The sequence below is a fragment of the Carcharhinus amblyrhynchos genome, chromosome 10 (assembly GCF_965287045.1).
Source record: "Carcharhinus amblyrhynchos chromosome 10, sCarAmb.v2.hapA, whole genome shotgun sequence".
Classification (NCBI taxonomy): Eukaryota; Metazoa; Chordata; class Chondrichthyes; order Carcharhiniformes; family Carcharhinidae; genus Carcharhinus; species Carcharhinus amblyrhynchos.
The window spans coordinates 47,708,889-47,726,992 of NC_137333.1; the positions used below are offsets into that span (position 1 = coordinate 47,708,889).

Below are 18,104 nucleotides of genomic sequence, written 5' to 3' on the forward strand. Positions count from 1 at the left end.
TATACGGGCTCCTTCGATGGGTCCTGCCGGAATGCTTTACTGAGTTTAAATTCCACTATTCACCGTGGTGGGATTCAAACCCAGATCGTCAGAGCAATATCCTGAGTCCCTGGATTTCTAATTCATCTGTGACAATACCACTGTGCCACCACATGACCTACACCTATTCGAGCAGACAAGATTCCAGTTTAATGCCTCATCTGAAACTTTCCAACTACATCAGCCTTGGTTCATTCATTTAAGCCCCTGAACCGGGATTTGAATCCACAATCTTCTCCCACAGAGACAAAAGCATCAGCATGAAAAAAGGCTGATAAACTTGGAAACATAGATAAAGTCAAAAATATAGCCAGATAAAATTGCACAATGACTTGGATTTTTTTTAATTTTCATGGGATGTGAGCAAGGCCGGTATTTGGTTGCCAAGCTTTTATTGCCCTTGAGAAGATAGTGGTGAACTTGTAGGTGGTGTTCCCAAACATCTGCTAACCTTGTCTTTCTAAATTGGCAGAGGTTGCAGGTTTGAAAAGTGCCTTTGAAGGCCCTCAGCAAGTTGTTGAAGTGCATCTTGTAAACGTGTATAAGGCACTCTGCTTCCACTGTACATCTGTGGTGGAATGAATGAATGTTTAAGGTGGTGGATGGGATGTTTTGTCAGATTGTACAAGACTTTGCCTGGTGTGCTGAAATATCCAAGTCTTGGTTTCAACAATCCAGTGGCCTACTTCCTGAATATATGAGTAGATGCATATGCCTCATTGTCATGAGTAGAATGATTCTAACTGGATAATCAAAAACAGACAGCTTCTGTGCTGTTGACTAGTCTCTGTTTTCCATAGAATCCATCTGACCTTCTGGATATTTACAACCTTACTGCTTTTGTTTTCAGTCTTTCAACACCTGCAATTTTTTTATATCATATCGACCATCCTTCAAGCACAATTTTCAGATAGATTGTTAATTTTAATAATCTACTATGATTTTCTATTATCCCTTTACTGACTTCCTTTAACAAGTGGAGATGTATGCCACTCAGAATGATTTATCTAGGTTCCAATCGTTCTTTCAGAAATAATTTATTTACAGTTAATTGTAACAATTATTCCACTTTCTCTTTATAACATTTACTTTCTCATCAACCACTTTTACTAAATACTATTATTCCGACAACAAAATGAGACTCATTTGGGTCGTTCACTATTCAAAAGGTTTACAGGCTCCCATTTGTTTTGTTAGGTGCACAGCAATGTATCTCAACAAACTCTAAAGCAGATTTCTCTATTGGTATTGTGGCTATATAAATTTTTGGAAACATGATTAAGCCAACAATCAACACCTATATTTAAGTTTATTTATTAGTGTCACAAACAGGCTGACATTAACACTGCAATGTAGTTACTACTACAATTCCCTAGTCACCACACTCTGGGGCTGTTCGGGTACACTCAGGGAGAATTTAGCGTGGCCCATGCACCCAACCAGCACATCTTTCAGACTGTGGGAGAAAACTAGAGCACCCGGAGAAAACCCACACAGCGAACGTGCAGACTCTGCAGTGACCCAAGCTGGGAAATGAACCTTGGTTCCTGGCACTATGAGTCAGCACTGCTAATCACTGTGCTACACCTTCCTTCCAAACAGCAACTCAATTGACCCAGTCCCGCTCAGGTGAGCCGAAGCGCCGCCCCGCTGAAGCTCCGCCCCACTGAAACCCCTCCCCCTCTTTCTGAGGGAATGAGTGCGGCCTGAGCTCAGCCTCTAACCGTTTTTGGTTGGTGATTCTGAGTTTATCGGTTTAAAGGGCCGGGGGCATTCCTTCAGTACTTCATTTGTATCTGATGCTGTACTTACCGACCCCTTTTCAAATCGCTAAACCGAGTCTCGTAAATAATCCCTAGAAACTCTAACTCGGTGTTTCAAAGGTTAAGCGATTAAATCCTTGCCGCCCCACCTCCGCCGTACTGGCAGCATCGCAGCGCCGCGTGAGCGAAGCGCGCGAATGACGGTTTGTCAGCGCGCGCGCTGCGAGCCTGCAGCTGCTGCCAGTAGCGGAACCGGTGCGCAACAAGAGCCCGGAGCCAGCAGCGGACATGGTGCACAGCAGGAGCAGCAAGAAGCTGGAGTCAGCAGCAGTTTTTGCAAGAAATAAACTGTGCTCTGTCACTATCTCTGGGCCATGTTCCGAAATTTCTTGTCTGACTTCATCATTACAAACCCAGGGCCATTCTAATTTGAAAATGTCCAATCTCATCTGATGTAAGAAGCTAAACTGACTCAGTTCTTGCATACTAAGAAGTCTCATAACACCAGGTTAGAGTCCAACCAGTTTATTCCATCCACTCTAACCTGGTGTTGTGAGACTTCTTACTGCGTTTACCCCAGTCCAACGATGGCATCTCTACATCAGTTCTTGCATGTCAGACTACTTGAATCAGCTGCTCTCTTTCAGAGAACCCCCCCACACAAATTGTGCCAACTGGTCTCCTGTGCTGTAATGATTCTAAAGCCCAGCACCGCATTGTCAAGACAATTCAGGGATGAACAATACATGCAGATAAAGTGGGGTTTTTTCAGCCTATTGGATTATCTGGGAGCCTCCTGAAATGAAGCAGGAATCTTCTTGAATAAAAACAGAAAATGCTGGAAGTATTCAGCAGGTTGGCAGCAACCAGTTATATAAGGGTGTTCAGCATAGTATGGGCTTATAGAACAGTGCCGCCCAAGTTATGATGTAAAGAGTTACGTGATAGAGGACTGGGTACAGCAGTAGAAACTAGCATGAAATCAGCAACCACTCATGGCTGTGCTTGTAATATATTGGCATTGCCAATAAACACTTCAATGTTCAACAACACAAGCCTCCAGATCTCTTAATGAGACACTGGACAAACCCTTTTAACGTGGAGAAGTAAAGCTGTAAATCTGCAAAGAAGTAAATCTGTGAGAAGTGTGCCTAAACTGAAGATTCACAGCTAGAGATCACCTGAAAAAGTCCTATTGCTAAATCTGATTGAATGCAGTCATAGAACTTCACCAGATCATAAGAAATAGGAACAGAAGAAGGCCATTCAGCCCTTTGAGATTGTTTCGCTATTTAATAAGATCATGAATGATCTAACACCCACTGCCTTATCTCCATAACCCTTAATTCCCCCACTAACTAAAAGTTTATCAATCTCAGCTTGCAAAAGGCTGAGCAAAATTTTAAAAATTTAAAAAGGCTGAGAGGAAGAATTTATTGGTGGATGAAAAGCCAGGCCTGATCAAATATAAAGTCATATGATGTAGCCATATCACAAAAGGTGAAGAAAAATTCCAAAAAGAGAAAAAAAGGCAGAAGAGTTCATCTAAGTACTCGGCAAGACCTCATGAAGGTCCATTGTGAGTAGCCATCATTTGCAGTTTACAGGATATTAGCAGGGATGAGCAAAACTTTCAAGCCATAACTAGTTTTAAGTCTTTGCTACTCTAAAAATCAGAACAATCCATTTCTGTAATTACCACAGCCAGCCTGGGTTCAGAGTCAGTATCATACCACGTTATGACTGAACTCATCAAAAAAAGGTTTATAAACCTCAGCTGGAAATTGATTATTATACACTCATCATTCTCCGTAATCATGGTGAAGGCCCAAATAGTTGATAAATTGCTGCAGAAAATAAACCCCAAAGAAGTCAGGACTGCTATCGCTGCAAGTCCCTACCAATACCTGACAAGTATGGGAAGGTGCTTTGAATAAACAGCTGCTGCAGTACCAATGTGAGGGAAAGAAAATAAAGCCATACTTGCTTGAGTTAACAAAGTCAAAAATAATAAATGAAAGCTATCATACCAATTTGTGCTCATGTAGGGGCTAAATCAGATGTACAATTTGGCATCATTCAAGCTACCAAGTAAAGAAGGATTAAGTATGAAATTAGAGCAAGTTAATACGATCTTGTACTTAGTTGGTGAAATGGCCGACAAGTCATCATACAACAAGATATGGATGAATCCTTATCCACATTTGCTGAAGTATTAAAAGCTTTTGCCCAGTATTTTAAATCTCAAGTGTGGAGAGCATAGACCTTACAAAAGGATATTGAATAACTTCAAAAAGCACCAAAGGACAAGGAGACCACAGGGCAAGGGACACCCAGGCAAAGCACAAGATTGTTGCAGACCATGCCAGTGCAATGAAGTGCATGAGCCAAAAGGTTCAGAGCAGAGGAAAGAAGCTGCTGAAAAGTTTAAAAATAGAGCATTTTGGAAATGTTGGCACAGTACCCAAACTGCGACAGCAGGTGGAATTGTGGAGCGCATAGATGGCAGTGAATGAAGGAAAGTTATCTGACTTAACCCAAAATAAACAAAACCCGCAAAAAGAAATTGAAGCCTTTCCACAGGAAAATGTATCAAAGCTGAGTTGGAAGAACTCAACCAGAAAGCTCAGGCTGACACAGCAGAAGGCAGAAGATGTACTCAAAGAAGGTGCTACCTTATAATGCTCTTTGAAAAATCAATACATGGTCCTGGGAAAACCTGAGGCATTAAAAAAAAGAGGAATACTTCCAAAATACAATATCTTCTAATGTTCAGGGTAAATGTGAGGTACATATGAATTAACAAGTCAACTATTGTTGATCACATCACACCACACAATAAATGGCAGATGTGATCATGGATTTCTTAACAACCCATCCAAACATTAGTCACAACAAGAGTCAATCAATCTGACTGAAACTCCATTGTTCTCATGAGGCTTTACAATCTTCACCTTTGAAGATTTACTTTGGAATTCTGTGCCAATTCAGAGAGCTTCAATGATGGTCAACCGCACAGGGCTTCAATCTCACCACCCAAGATTCAGTTTCCAAGTATACTCAAATATCAATTTATACACACAATTTCAGATCTTCAGCTGTGTGAAGGCGTTCCTTTGGCCTAATGGTCTTGTTTATATAATAAAGTCTGCTCCTGCAGCCCTTTCTCTTTCCCAAAACCTGTTTCTCTGCTCCTTTCTCTTAACTTGGGACTTGTGTCTGTTTTCTGTCTGTGCTCCTTACCTGCAACTTGCTCTTGGAACTTAGATAAAGTCTGAAGATTGGATAAGATGTGAGGTATGGAAGAGCAAATACAGATTTTAAAAGTGAAAAATGAAAGTGCAAATGAAAAGATTGAGTATCCGCAAGTGATTAAAGAGTTTAAGGAGCAGACAGTGACCATGGAAGAAAGATTCCAAAATGAATTGAATGCCCAGGTGAAGTTGTTAAGCTTGGATAAGGTTTGCACAGATAACTCTGAAATAAAGATAGCTGAACTAATGAAAAACAAATATTTGGATAAAATTATGAAATAAGTGGAAATGCAGGTTCCATTTTGCAATGTCAACTTTCAGTAGGACCATGGCCAATCCAACAGATAAAGAAAACCAGAATCCACTTTATTAAGGAATAGGGCAAACCTATGGAGTCTGAACAAAGCAGATAGGTTACTGGTAAAGAGAAATGTAATTCTAGGGAGTGCAAAAGCCAAATGAAATGAAGACAACCAATGCAGAAAGATAGAATACTACGATTTCAACTCCAAATCAACAAAGCTGGCCCAAGTGAACTGAGCCTGCCACTCTTAATGTGACAAGAACAAGATCTGGAAAATTGTAAAATCTCTAGACCTATTGAATTTTCTGCTACAAGCCCAGCTCCTTCTATTTGTAATATCACACATGACTTTGTTCCTATATGCTTATATTACTTTGATCAAAAACACCACATTACACCATCTGCCAAAAACATGGCAAAAAGGAGTAATTATTCTGCTTGTTCAGTATCTGCTGCATTCCCTTCAGACAAACAAACTGCTTATAACAAACACTGCCTCTTAATGTAGTCTCCCCTTAAACATAAAATATATTAATAGCACAGTATTGTCACATAGTTTTTTTTTGAAAGATATTGGCTGCAGTTAATAAACTCAAAGGCTAAGAAGAGAAAAACCTCAGGACTATTGCAGGTCTCCCAGTCTGAACAGAATCTTCAGGGGTCTCTGAGTAGCAGCTACAGCACTGAAGGATTTCCAGCAAAGAAGTTCTGAAATTTTTGGATGAGAAGACCTCCTTTTGTTTGAAAGTGAAGCAATTAAAACAAAATAACCAGTGCAGTGTGACTGGAGCCAGTAGCAAAACTGACAAAAAGATAGATCTTAAAACAAGGAGAGAAAAATTACTCTCCAGGCAGTCAGAAAAAAAAATGAGGAAAGTGTAGAAATTGATATACAACAAAATCTTCCATCAGGTAAAAACTAATTTTAAAACTTATGTAATAGGGTCCAAGAAAGAGAAGCTGTCATTTCCTGCCAAAACTGCAAGAGCACAGAAAAGGACAGAGATCCAGCAGCTGTGGCAGTTTTTAAAAACTGACAGTTTTAAAGCAGTATTGCATTTAACTTTGTACAACATTTAATCCAACAACCATGAGAAGGAACAAAGGACAAGAGATAGGAAAATCTGAGAAGATCACAGAGAGAGTTCAACTATAAAAGAGATAGCAACTCTAGAAAAGCAGTCTGTAAGCAACTCATCATCTCAAAGCAAGAAATTAAGGTCTGAAAGCAGAGGCAATGCTGAAGCTCAGGAGATAATAAGCCATCAAGTAAGAGACAAACCAGGCTCAAAGTAGGCAATAACAGTCCCCTGAGAGGAGGGCACCAAAAGACTCAAGGTGGGCACTGAAAAACCCCAAGAGAGCACCAAAAATCTTAAAGGTGGCACCAAAAGACCCCAAAAGAAGGGCAACGCAAGACTGCATGAGGGCAATGAAAGACCCCCAGGAAGAGTGCAACAGAAGACCCTAAGTGAAGAGCCAAAAGCAAAACTGAATTGCATCTCATCCTTTTGTATCTATTGACTCTGTCTATACTTCCTGCTGCCTTGGCAAAGCAGCCAGCATAATTAAGGACCCCATGCAGCCTAGACATTCTCTCTTCCACCTTCTCCCGCTGGGGAAAATGATACAAAAGTCTGAGATCATATACCAACTGACCCAACAACTTCTTTTCTGCTGCCGTCAGACTTTTGAATGGACTTACTTTGCATTAAGTTGATCTTTCTTTACACCCAAGCTGTGAATGTGACTCTACATTCTGCACCCATTTCTTTCTCTATGAATGGTACGCTTTGTCTGTATAGCGCACAAGAATCAATACTTTTCACTGTATCCTAATACACGTGACAATAAATCAAATCAAATATTATAATGAGAAGTTCCTTGAAAGTTGTAGCAATGAACCACAATCAAACAATAAAGCTGAAATCAGTCGGAAAGTAAGACAAGCCACAGCAGAAGTAGCAAGAGTGAAGGAAAAAAAAAGAGATAAGCTTCACCGAAAAACTACAGCAAATGGAAAATGAGGCAAAAAAATTATGACCTATAATGTAAATGAGAAATAGACCAGCTATATCAAAGCTAACATAAATAAACAAGCACCACAAAAAAGGTGAAAGAAGCCAGGAAATCTATTAGGGCCAGTAAGGAACAGTACAATATTCACCAGCAAGCAGTGAAGGAGCTGGAATTAGAATATGAAGGTGTGAACAAAAGGAAAAAAGATTGAGAGCTAATAAAAAGCACAAGTGGAACCAACAACAGAGGTCATAGCATGGAACTCAAGAAGAACCAGGGAAATCTCTCCTGTCATTTTTGTGATCGGTGAAAGCACCCCAAGGATTTGATCCATTGTACTGATGTATGACATCCTGCATCATCCACTGCAAGAGACATTGTACTGTTGAAGCAGAAATTAGAGTAAAGCTAGCATTCACCAGAACCATATTGGGAATTCTATAGAGATCTAATTGAAAGATTGAACTACCAGTCATGTGCAACACACAAATGAGCTTGAGAAATTGGCATTCTGCAGAGAGGCAGAAACTGTCCGGGGTTTGAGGGTGCCGTGGAGGACCTAACAATGGACAAACCTAAAGTGAGAACACAATTGTCAAACAAGTTAGCAATTGAGAATTGTCTAATACAAGAAGACAAATAGGAAGAAATGTTAAATGTAGAAGTGCAGTTTCGATGCAACTACAACAAAAGGAACATGGCAGTTGTCTGAACATATGCAAAGCATAAATAGGAAGAGCTTGTTATCAAATGTTGTTAGAAGAGAGTGATGGATTCAATTTAGAAGAAATTCAGAAGCAGAAAAACTGAGAGCAAATGCATGAAATAAAGAACTCATACCTAAGCAGAAGATTGGTTGATACGGAAGACTAAAGGAAGAGATTGGTAAATTAAGTCACCCGGTTGAAGGAGATAATGAGTACTTTGCCTCGGTATTCACGGTGGAAAGTGATCTGGGAGGTTGTACTACAGGTTTGCGGCAGACTGAAAAGATTGAGTATGTGGATGTTAAGAAAGAGGATGTGTTGGAACTTTTAAATTCTATCAAGATAGATAAGTCACCGGGACCGGATGGGATGTACCCCAGGTTACTGTGGGAGGTGAGGGAAGTGATTGCGGAGCCCCTGGCGATGATCTTTGCGTCGTCGATGGTGATGGGAGAGGTTCCGGAGGATTGCGGATGTGGTTCCTATTTTCAAGAAAGGGAACAGGGATAGCCCGGGAAATTACCGAGCGGTGAGTCTAACCTCAGTGGTTGGTAAGTTGATGGAGAGGATTCTGAGGGACAAGATTTATGAGCATTTGGAGAAGTTTAGAATGATCAGAAATAGTCAGCACGGCTTTGTCAAGGGCAGGTCGTGCCTTACGAGCCTAGTTGAGTTATTTGAAAATGTGACTGAACACTTGACGAAGGAAGAGCGGTGGACGTGGTTTACATGGACTTCAGCAAAGCGTTTGATAAGGTCCCCCATGCAAGACTTCTTGAGAAGGTGGGAGGGCATGGGATCCAAGGGGCTTTGGCCTTGTGGATCCAGAACTGGCTTGCCTGCAGAAGGCAGAGAGTGGTTGTGGATGGGTCTTTTTCTGCATGGAGGTCGGTCACCAGTGGAGTGCCCCAGGGATCTGTTCTCGGACCCTTGCTGTTTGTCATTTTCATAAATGACCTGGATGAGGAAGTGGAGAGATGGGTTAGAAAGGTCACCAACGATTCGAAGGTTGGTGGTGTTGTGGATAGTCTGGAGGGATGTCAGAAGTTGCAGTGAGACATAGTTAGGATGCAAGACTGGGCAGAGAAGTGGCAGATGGACTTCAACGTGGATAAATGTGTAGTGGTCCATTTTGGCAGGTCCTTTGGGATGAAGGAATACAATATCAAGGGTAGGAGTCTTAGCAGTGTTGAGGAGCAGAAGGCCTCGCAGGTGGAGGATGTGGTCAAGAAGGCGTATGGTGTACTGGCCTTCATTAATCGAGGGATTGAGTTTAGGAGTCGGGAGGTAATGCTGCAACTTTATAAGACCCTTGTCAGACCCCACTTGGAGTACTGTGCGCAGTTCTTGTCGCCTCACTATAGGAAGGACATGGAAGCTATTGAGAGGGTGCAGAGGAGATTTACAAGGATGTTGCCTGGATTGGGAGGCATGCCTTATGAAGATAGGTTGAGGGAGCTGGAACTCTTCTCCCTGGAGAGACAAAGGTTGAGAGGCGACCTGATAGAGGTTTATAAGATGTTGAGAGGAATAGATAGGGTGGATTCTCAGAGGCTATTTCCCAGGGCTGAAATGGTGGCTACGAGAGGACGCAAATTTAAGTTGCAGGGAAGCAAGTACAGAGGAGATGTTTGGGGTAAGTTTTTCACTGAGAGGGTGGTGAGTGAATGGAATCGGCTGCCCTCGGTGGTGGTGGAGGCGAACTCGCTGGGGGCTTTTAAAAGGCTTCTGGATGTGTCTCTGGGATCTAATGGGATTGAAGGTTATAGATAGGTCTATGGCTTAGTAGGTTTCAATGTGATCGGTGCAACTTGTGAGCCGAAGGGCCTGTTTGTGCTGTAGTGTTCTATGTTCTATATTCTCAAAGCCTCCACATCCTTCTGTTAGTCTGGCAACCAGAATTCAACACTGTGTTCCGAGTTCGGCCGAGCTAGGGTTCTATAACGCTGCAACATGACTTGCCAATTTTTAGACTCAGTGCCCCAGCCGATGACGGCAGGCATGCTGGATGCCTTCTTGACTGCCTTCTCCACCTGCATTGCCACTTTCAGTGACCTGTCTACCGAGACACCCAGATCCCTTTGTCTATCAATACTCTGAAGGGTTCTGCTATTTACTGTATATTTCTTATCTGTTTTAGACCTTCCAAAATGCATTACCTCACATTCAGCCCATCAAGTTTGCACTGACAATCCCACTCAGGCCCAAACCACAAAACCTTGCATATTTACCCTGTTAGAGTCGGGGGCTAAGAGGCAATTCAGTGTGGCCAGCCAACCCAAACCGCACACCTTTGGCCTTTAGGAGAATGTGCAAACTCCACACAGACTGTCAACTGAGACTGAGTCTTTCAAGGGAAAACTGCAATGGGTCCAAGAAAGGCATGTGCCGGTTAGGAGGAAGGATGGGAAAGGTAGGATTAGAGAGCCGTGGATTACGAGAGATATAGAAGACCTGGTTAGGAAGAAACGAGAGGCATATGTCAGGTCTAAGCAGCTGGGAACGGAGAGAGCGTTGGAGGAATACAGAGAGAGTAGGAGGGATCTCAAAAGCGGAGTTAGGAGGGCAAAGAGGGGGCATGAAATGGCTTTGGCAGGTAGGATTAAGCAAAATCCAAAGGTGTTTTACTCCTATGTTAGGAGCAAAAGGGTGGCTAGGGGTAAAATTGGTCCTCTCAGGGACAGACGAGGGGAGTTGTGCTTGGAGTCTGAGGGAATGGGGGAGATCCTGAATGAATACTTTGCGTCGGTATTCACGAAGGAGAGGGGCTTGATGTCTGGTACGGTCATCGAGGGAGCTGTAGACCAATTGAAGGAACTATCGATTACGAGCGAAGAAGTGTTATGGCTTTTCGGTAGCAATAAAACTGATAAATCTCCGGGCCCGATGGCATTTATCCTAGGCTGCTTAGGGACGCGAGGGATGAGATTGCTGGGCCTCTGATGCAAATCTTTGTCCCTTCTTTGGACACAGGTGAGGTCCCAGAGGACTGGAGGATAGCGAACGTGGTACCGTTGTTTAAAAAGGGTAGGAGGGATAGCCCGGGTAACTATAGGCCGGTGGGCTTAACGTCAGTGGTAGGCAAGTTGATGGAGAGGATTCTTAGGGATAGGATGTATGAGCACTTAGAGCGTTGCAATCTGATTAAGGATACGCAGCATGGCTTTGTAAAGGGGAAGTCTTGCCTTACGAATCTGGTTGAATTTTTTGAGGAAGTGACAAAAACGGTCGACAAAGGATGATGTCGTCTATGTGGATTTCAGTAAGGCATTTGACAAAGTCCCTCATGGTAAGTTGGTAGAAAAGATTAAGGCTCATGGGATACGTGGCCAGCTATCTAGATGGGTGGAGAACTGGCTTGCAAAGAGGAAACAGAGAGTAGTAGTGGAAGGGTCCTTGTCTAGCTGGAGGTCTGTCACTAGTGGTGTGCCGCAGGGCTCGGTACTGGGACCTCTTCTCTTTGTAGTGTATATAAATGACTTGGAAGAGGGGGTAGGTGGTGTGATCAGCAAATTTGCAGATGGCACCAAGATGGCTGGATTGGCGGGCAGTGAGGAGCAGTGTCTGGCAATACAACGGGATATTGATAGGCTGGTATATTGGGCAGATACATGGCAAATGGAGTTTAATCCAGATAAATGAGAGGTGATGCATTTTGGCTGGAATAATGTAGGGGGGAGTTACATGATAAAGGGGAAGCCCGTAAGGAATATGGAAACCCAGCGAGACCTGGGGTGCAAGTGCACGGGTCTTTGGGGGTGGCGGTGCAGGTGGAGAGGGTTGTGTAGAGGGCCTGTGGTATGTTAGCCTTTATAGGAAGGGGTATAGAATATAGGAGCTGGAGTCTAATGTTGCAGTTATACAGAACGTTGGTTCGGCCGCATTTGGAGTGCTGCGTCCAGTTCTGGTTGCCTTACTACCGGAAGGACATGGAGACTCTGGAGAGAGTGCAGAGGAGGTTTACCAGGATGTTGCCTGGTATGGAAGGACTGGGTTATGAGGAAAGATTGAGCAAACTGGGGCTGTTTTCCCTTGAAAGAAGGCAACTGAGGGGGGATCCAATCGAGTAATGTAAGATTATGAAGGGTATAGATAGAGTAAACAGAGGTAAACTATTTCCTATGTTACAGACACACAGTACGAGGGGCCATGGGCTTAAGGTGAGGGGGGAGAGGTATAACACGGATATTAGAGGGAGGTTTTTCACACAGAGGGTAGTGGGGGTATGGAATGCTCTGCCAAGCAAGGTGGTGGAGGCAGGCACACTGGAGTTGTTTAAGAGTAACTTAGACAGGCACATGAGTGGGTTGGAGATGGGAGGATATAGGAGATTGTTTTAAATAAAGTTCATAGACAGTGGGACGACCCTGGTAATGGAAAAGGATATTGGATGTTAATAATGTTTTTTCTCTTTTCATTCACAGGTTTTAAGTCGGTCCGCCTTGTTGTCCAAGGAGGGGCATACACACGATGGGTCGCACTGGGGCTGCTCTTGGTTGTTCGATATTGGCCTCGTGCTTCATGTCGTTAGTGTGTGCCTAAACTGGACCAGATGCTGGGCAAGACGACAGCTCAGTGACTATCACTGATTGCTGTGCAGACACATGGATTTGGGCCGGTGTCTGTGGGAGTTTGCGCATTCTCCCCGTGCTTGCGTGGGTTTTCTCTGGGTGCTCCGGTTTCCTCCCACACCCCGAAGATGTGCTGTTAGGCTGATTGGAAGTAATCCTAAATTAGTTTCCCTCAATGTGGATTGCCATAAAAACAATAGATAGGGGTCATGGGTGGCGTGGGGGGGGTACTGGTAATATTAAAATGGCGGCGCGGGCTCGTTGGGCCGAAGGGCCTGTTTCCCGGGCTGTTTCTGTTCTTTGTTCTTTGTTCTTTGAGATGCTGGAGAAAACTGGACAAAGCAGCAATTCAGACAGAGAAGGAACCTAAGATTACATACCAGAACAAGATTGCTGAAATGAGTACACTATAATATAATATGGTTAGTAGAAAACGTGCCAAATAGAAACACCAGGCAGAGAAGAAACTCTACCACATTAATTAAGTACCAGAAATAGAGAACCATGACCATTTCCTTCAGAAGTGACAAACCGAGATTGTGTAAGAACTGTGTATTATGATGATGGTACCTGCATGCATTGTAGAGTAAGTTGCTTGACAGAGAAAAGGATCAATGGAGGATTAGAGAGTGACACTATCCACGGTTATATGCGTAGCCCATGGTCAGCGCACGGTCTAGGACAGGACTCAGAAATCAGCAAGCCTTTATGGAAGAATTCCATGCAAGACAATATTAGGGATTGTGAATTGTTGAAGCTTTCTGGAAGAAGTGTTATGTTAAAGCCTCAGATCCCTCCATTGAACAATCACTACATTGATTTACAAATGTCTAACTTGTATATATAATGTTTATTTAGAATGTGGGTTGAGTAAATTGATTTTGAAGATTGTATAAGAAAGTTAAAGGGGGAGGGATGTTGTGCATGTGGTGTCTGTCTCTTTATGACAGTAAAACATAAGATGTTCATTTGATTTGTGTAACCAATGAGAACCGAGAGTGAGTCATCACATTAGAGGGAGAGAGTCCTCCCTCAGATCAACAGGATGGTGTGTTACAAAGAACAAAGAACAACCCAGCACGGGAAACAGGCCCTTCGGCCCAACAAGCCCGCGCCGCCGCATCACCCTACACCTATTCTACCCTGCGTATCTACAAATAGAACCCCTGACTTAGCCAGATTCAGGGGAGAATAGTGTCAATTTGGTAAAACCAATCAGCCTAAGAGCACATCTTTGGGGTGTGGGAGGAAACCGGAGCGCCCGGTTCTATGACATGCGGGTTGATGATATTCAATTCCATCAGCAGACACTTGTGAAATTTCAATTCCCCATCTCTAATGGCCAGGGATGCTGAGCACCACTGATTTCCATTGTTGCCTCCTTTACTATCTGAGAAATTTTTGGAGGACCATCCCTGATCCTTCTCCTCTCCCAAGTTTTCTGTGCTGTCTTCTGCGATAGAGGATAAAAACATGGGAGAAGAACAGACTTGTAAATTGGTGTAATGACATGTATTTGTGGATGGAGAAAGAAGGGCTTGAAAAATGATTTAACAACAACAATGGCAATAGTAGCTTTAAAATGGCTATTCTGGCTGAGGTTTAAGCATGCTAGGATTTTTGGTCAACTTATCGATTAAAACTGGATGCAGGTTGTAAAGAGGCTTTGGTCTGAGAACTGTAATCTGAAGCCTCCTGTGTTGGTCAGATAAGGGAAGTTGTTTACATTAACCGAGACAGCGTGGCTCCGATTTATATGGCTGCTATGTGTGGAACATGTTAAATGAACGAAGCATAATGGCATAGTTCAAAAATAATTTCACTGGATGTTCAAGCCATGTGATTGATTTCTGGTTATACACTTGGCTGGATGACAGTGAATCTTCCGGAAGCGAGTGGAGAATTGTGGATAAAAAAGACTTTGAGAATTTTTGTTTGCCAGTGATACTCGAAGAGACCAACCATCGCAAGACTTGTACCCTGAAGGATACTTCAGAGAGAAGAAGGCAGGTGTGCCTCAGGGATCTGTTTTGGGGCCTCTGCTGTTTGTAATTTTTATTAATGATCTGGATGAGGGTATAGTTGGGTGGATTAGTAAGTTTGCTGATGATACCAAAGTCGGTGGTGTGGTAGATTGTGAGGAAGGGTGTCATAGTTTGCAGGGTGACTTAGACAGGTTGCAGAGCTGGGCCACGAGGTGGCGGATGGAGTTTAATGCGGAGAAGTGTGAGGTAATTCATTTCGGTAGGAGTAACAGATGTGTTCAGTATAGGGCTGATGGGAGGACTTTGAATAGTGTGGAGGAGCAGAGGGATCTAGGTGTATGTGTACATAGATCCCTGAAAGTTGGGAATCAAGTAGATAAGGTAGTTAAGAAGGCATACGGTGTCTTGGCGTTTATTGGTAGGGGGATTGAATTTAGGAGTCGCAGCGTCATGTTGCAACTGTGCACAACTCTGGTGCGGCCGCACTTGGAGTACTGTGTGCAGTTCTGGTCCCCACATTACAGGAAGGACGTGGAGGCTTTGGAGAGGGTGCAGAGGAGGTTTACCAGGATGTTGCCTGATATGGAGGGGAGGTCATATGAGGAGAGACTGAGGGATTTGGGGTTGTTTTCGCTGGAAAGAAGGAGGCTAAGAGGGGATCTTATTGAAACATATAAGATGATTAGAGGTTTAGATAGGGTGGATAGTGATAGCCTTTTTCCTCGGATGGAGAATGCTAGCACGAGGGGGCATGGCTTTAAACTAAGGGGTGGTAGTTATAGGACGGATGTCAGGGGTAGGTTCTTTACCCAGAGGGTGGTGAGGGATTGGAATGCCCTGCCTGCTGCGGTTGTAAATGCGCCTAGTTTGGGGGTGTTTAAGAGAGCTGTGGATAGGTTTATGGACGAAAAGGGATTGGTTTAGATTAGTGGGTCAGTGTTTTTTTTAAAAAAAAACTGGTCGGCGCAACATCGTGGGCCGAAGGGCCTGTTCTGCGCTGTAATGTTCTATGTTCTATGTTCTATGTTCTACACTGAGCATATTTCTTAGCCAAGATTTTCCTAAACTTGATAGCATCTATTTTGTTGTTGTTAAATAGTTAAAAGTGATGTTCGGTTAAAATTAAAGTACTGTTTTAAGAGTTAAAGTTCAGCTGAAATTACTGTCCTTGTTTGTCTCATTAAACTGAAATGCTTGGACAGTGTTTAAATTAAAACTGCATAACAGAATGGCATCCCAGATGGGACCTTGATAAGGGGTAGCTACAGCTACCCTTAAAACAAACCTTTTATTTGTTAAGTGATTAAAAGTGATTCAGGCATTTCATTTGATGTGATGAAACAACAGCAGAACTAGTTTAAACAGGGAAGGTAGCCATTGGAGACGGAGGTGTAGCCAGCTGTAAGAGGGGTTTAAAGACCTATGTTTCAGTAGTATTGCTAGGGGGGTGTATTTATTCACGTTCCAGATACATAAGCATAGGGGAAGTTGAAACTAATTTTTTTAGTGTGAGCAACGTTCCTGCGCTAAGCGTCTGTCTTCCTTCCATAGTTAATCTGGAAGTGAGATTTTGAGGTAAGGTTAGGCAAGGGGAAGGGTGAACTCTATTGTTGACCATGAGGCAAGGCTAAAACCTAATTCTGGAGTAGAGAAGGGCGTGTTCATCATGCTCTCGATACCAATAGACTTAGAGGGACTGATTGGTAAATTAGCAGGCACTGTAACCTTTCAGTCACTTCTTGTTCCGAGGGATTAAGCTGAGAGAATTGGGCAGAATGTTATAAGTTTATCAGGTCTGGGATCCATGAATCAGAGATGTTGCAATGTCGGTCTCCATACCATCACCTCTCATATCAATGTCAATTAAGACTGTTTGGATAGTGGTTGTTTCAGTGCAACATCACAAAATAGTCCAAATTTTGTACCATACCTCTTAATGTCACTAATCAAACAAAAATTTATCAATATCAGATTTGAAAATTTAACTTGACCCAGAAGCCACAGCTTTTTGGGGTTCGATGTAAAAATGCCTCCTGAATACATTTCTAAATGGCCTCACTCTAATTTTAAGGCATGCCACTTGATTTTGGATTCTCCAGTTCAAGGAAATAGCTTCTTTGTATCTAACCTTTCAAATTCTTTCATCAGCCACAAGTAAACAATAAATGGAACTTATATTCGAACCCAAATATGTGACGCAATCTTTCATCTGCTATGCTATTTCCCTCCTTTTACTCAGCTGGCTATCAAGGCGATGGCCAATAATTAAATTGATGGACAGAAAAGCAATATGTATAATTCCCAACTGTTCAGGATTGTCTAGGCATGTTTAGAATCAATGTATTTGAGAAGAAAACAAGAGTAAAAATATTTTCTGCTTGCTATTTGCCAGAAAATTTATAAATGTATTCTTTTAAAATGCATTTATAACTGCTATAGATAGTTAGCTATTGAATGTTAATTATCAGAAAAAGTTGATTGCATTCAAGAATGGTCCTGAAGATCAATCTGGCATTTTCATTAAGTCAAACAGAAATAAATAACCAAATAGGAAAGGAAAGCTCCTGATAGTTCAAGGAAATGGTTAAGTTTTAACTTTTAGTTTTTGCTTGTTAAGTAAGTTTCTGTTGGAAAGACAGTTTAAAATATAAAGAATTCCAGGAAGTGATCTGACAAAAAATTTGCTGTGGAGATGCCGGTGTTGGACCGGGGTAAACACAATAAGAAATCTCACCATACCAGGTTAAAATCCAACAGGTTTATTTGGTAGCAAAAGCCATTAGCTTTTGGACCTCTGACCCTTCGTCAGGTGAGTGGAGAGTTCTGATCACAAACAGGGGATGTAAAGACACACATTCAGTTTACAGAATACTGATTAGAATGCGAGTTTTTTAAAACTCAGATTCTAATCAGTATTCTGTAAACTGGGTGTGTGTCTTTACATTCTCTGTTTGTGATCAGAACTCTACGTTCACCTGACGAAGGATCAGAGGCCTGAAAGCTAGTGATTTTTGCTAACAAATAAACCTGTTGGACTTTAACCTGATGTTGCAAAAATTTGCTGCCCAGACACCAAGGAGGAACAGTCTGCTGATGAGAAATGCAGCAAAGCAACACATTTGGTGGGGTTGAGGGCTTGGAGCCAGTGGCTCTGCATGAAAATAGTATAAGTTTACATTAATAGAGTTCAGTATTGCTTATATTAGTGGGGAACATGTTAAGGCCAGAAACATACCAAAGAATGTTGCACATTGATGGAAAAGTGGACAATCCAGCAACTTGGATTTATCAGCCAAACTAATGGATTGATGCATAAATTCTGATGAGAGATAATGTGAGTGAAAGGTATAAGCATATATGTCCCTCTGAATAAATTGATAACAGTATGAAACTACCTTATTGATCAATCAACGCTGAAAGATTAATTTGATGAAATATGACCAAATCCCATCATTTGGCAGA

The 18,104-nt window shown here is 42.4% G+C and overlaps 1 protein-coding gene across 1 annotated transcript in view; it reads right to left on the bottom strand.

Moving 5' to 3' along the window:
- The window catches only part of LOC145349369 (deuterosome assembly protein 1-like), a 131,538-nt gene extending 129,599 nt beyond the window's left edge, over positions 1 to 1,939 (bottom strand). Inside the window, exon 1 of the mRNA XM_080197885.1 lies at positions 1,852 to 1,939. The gene's annotated coding sequence lies outside the window, so the exon portion shown is untranslated. The remainder of the gene's footprint in view (positions 1 to 1,851) is intronic.
- Positions 1,940 to 18,104: the final 16,165 nt, after the last annotated feature.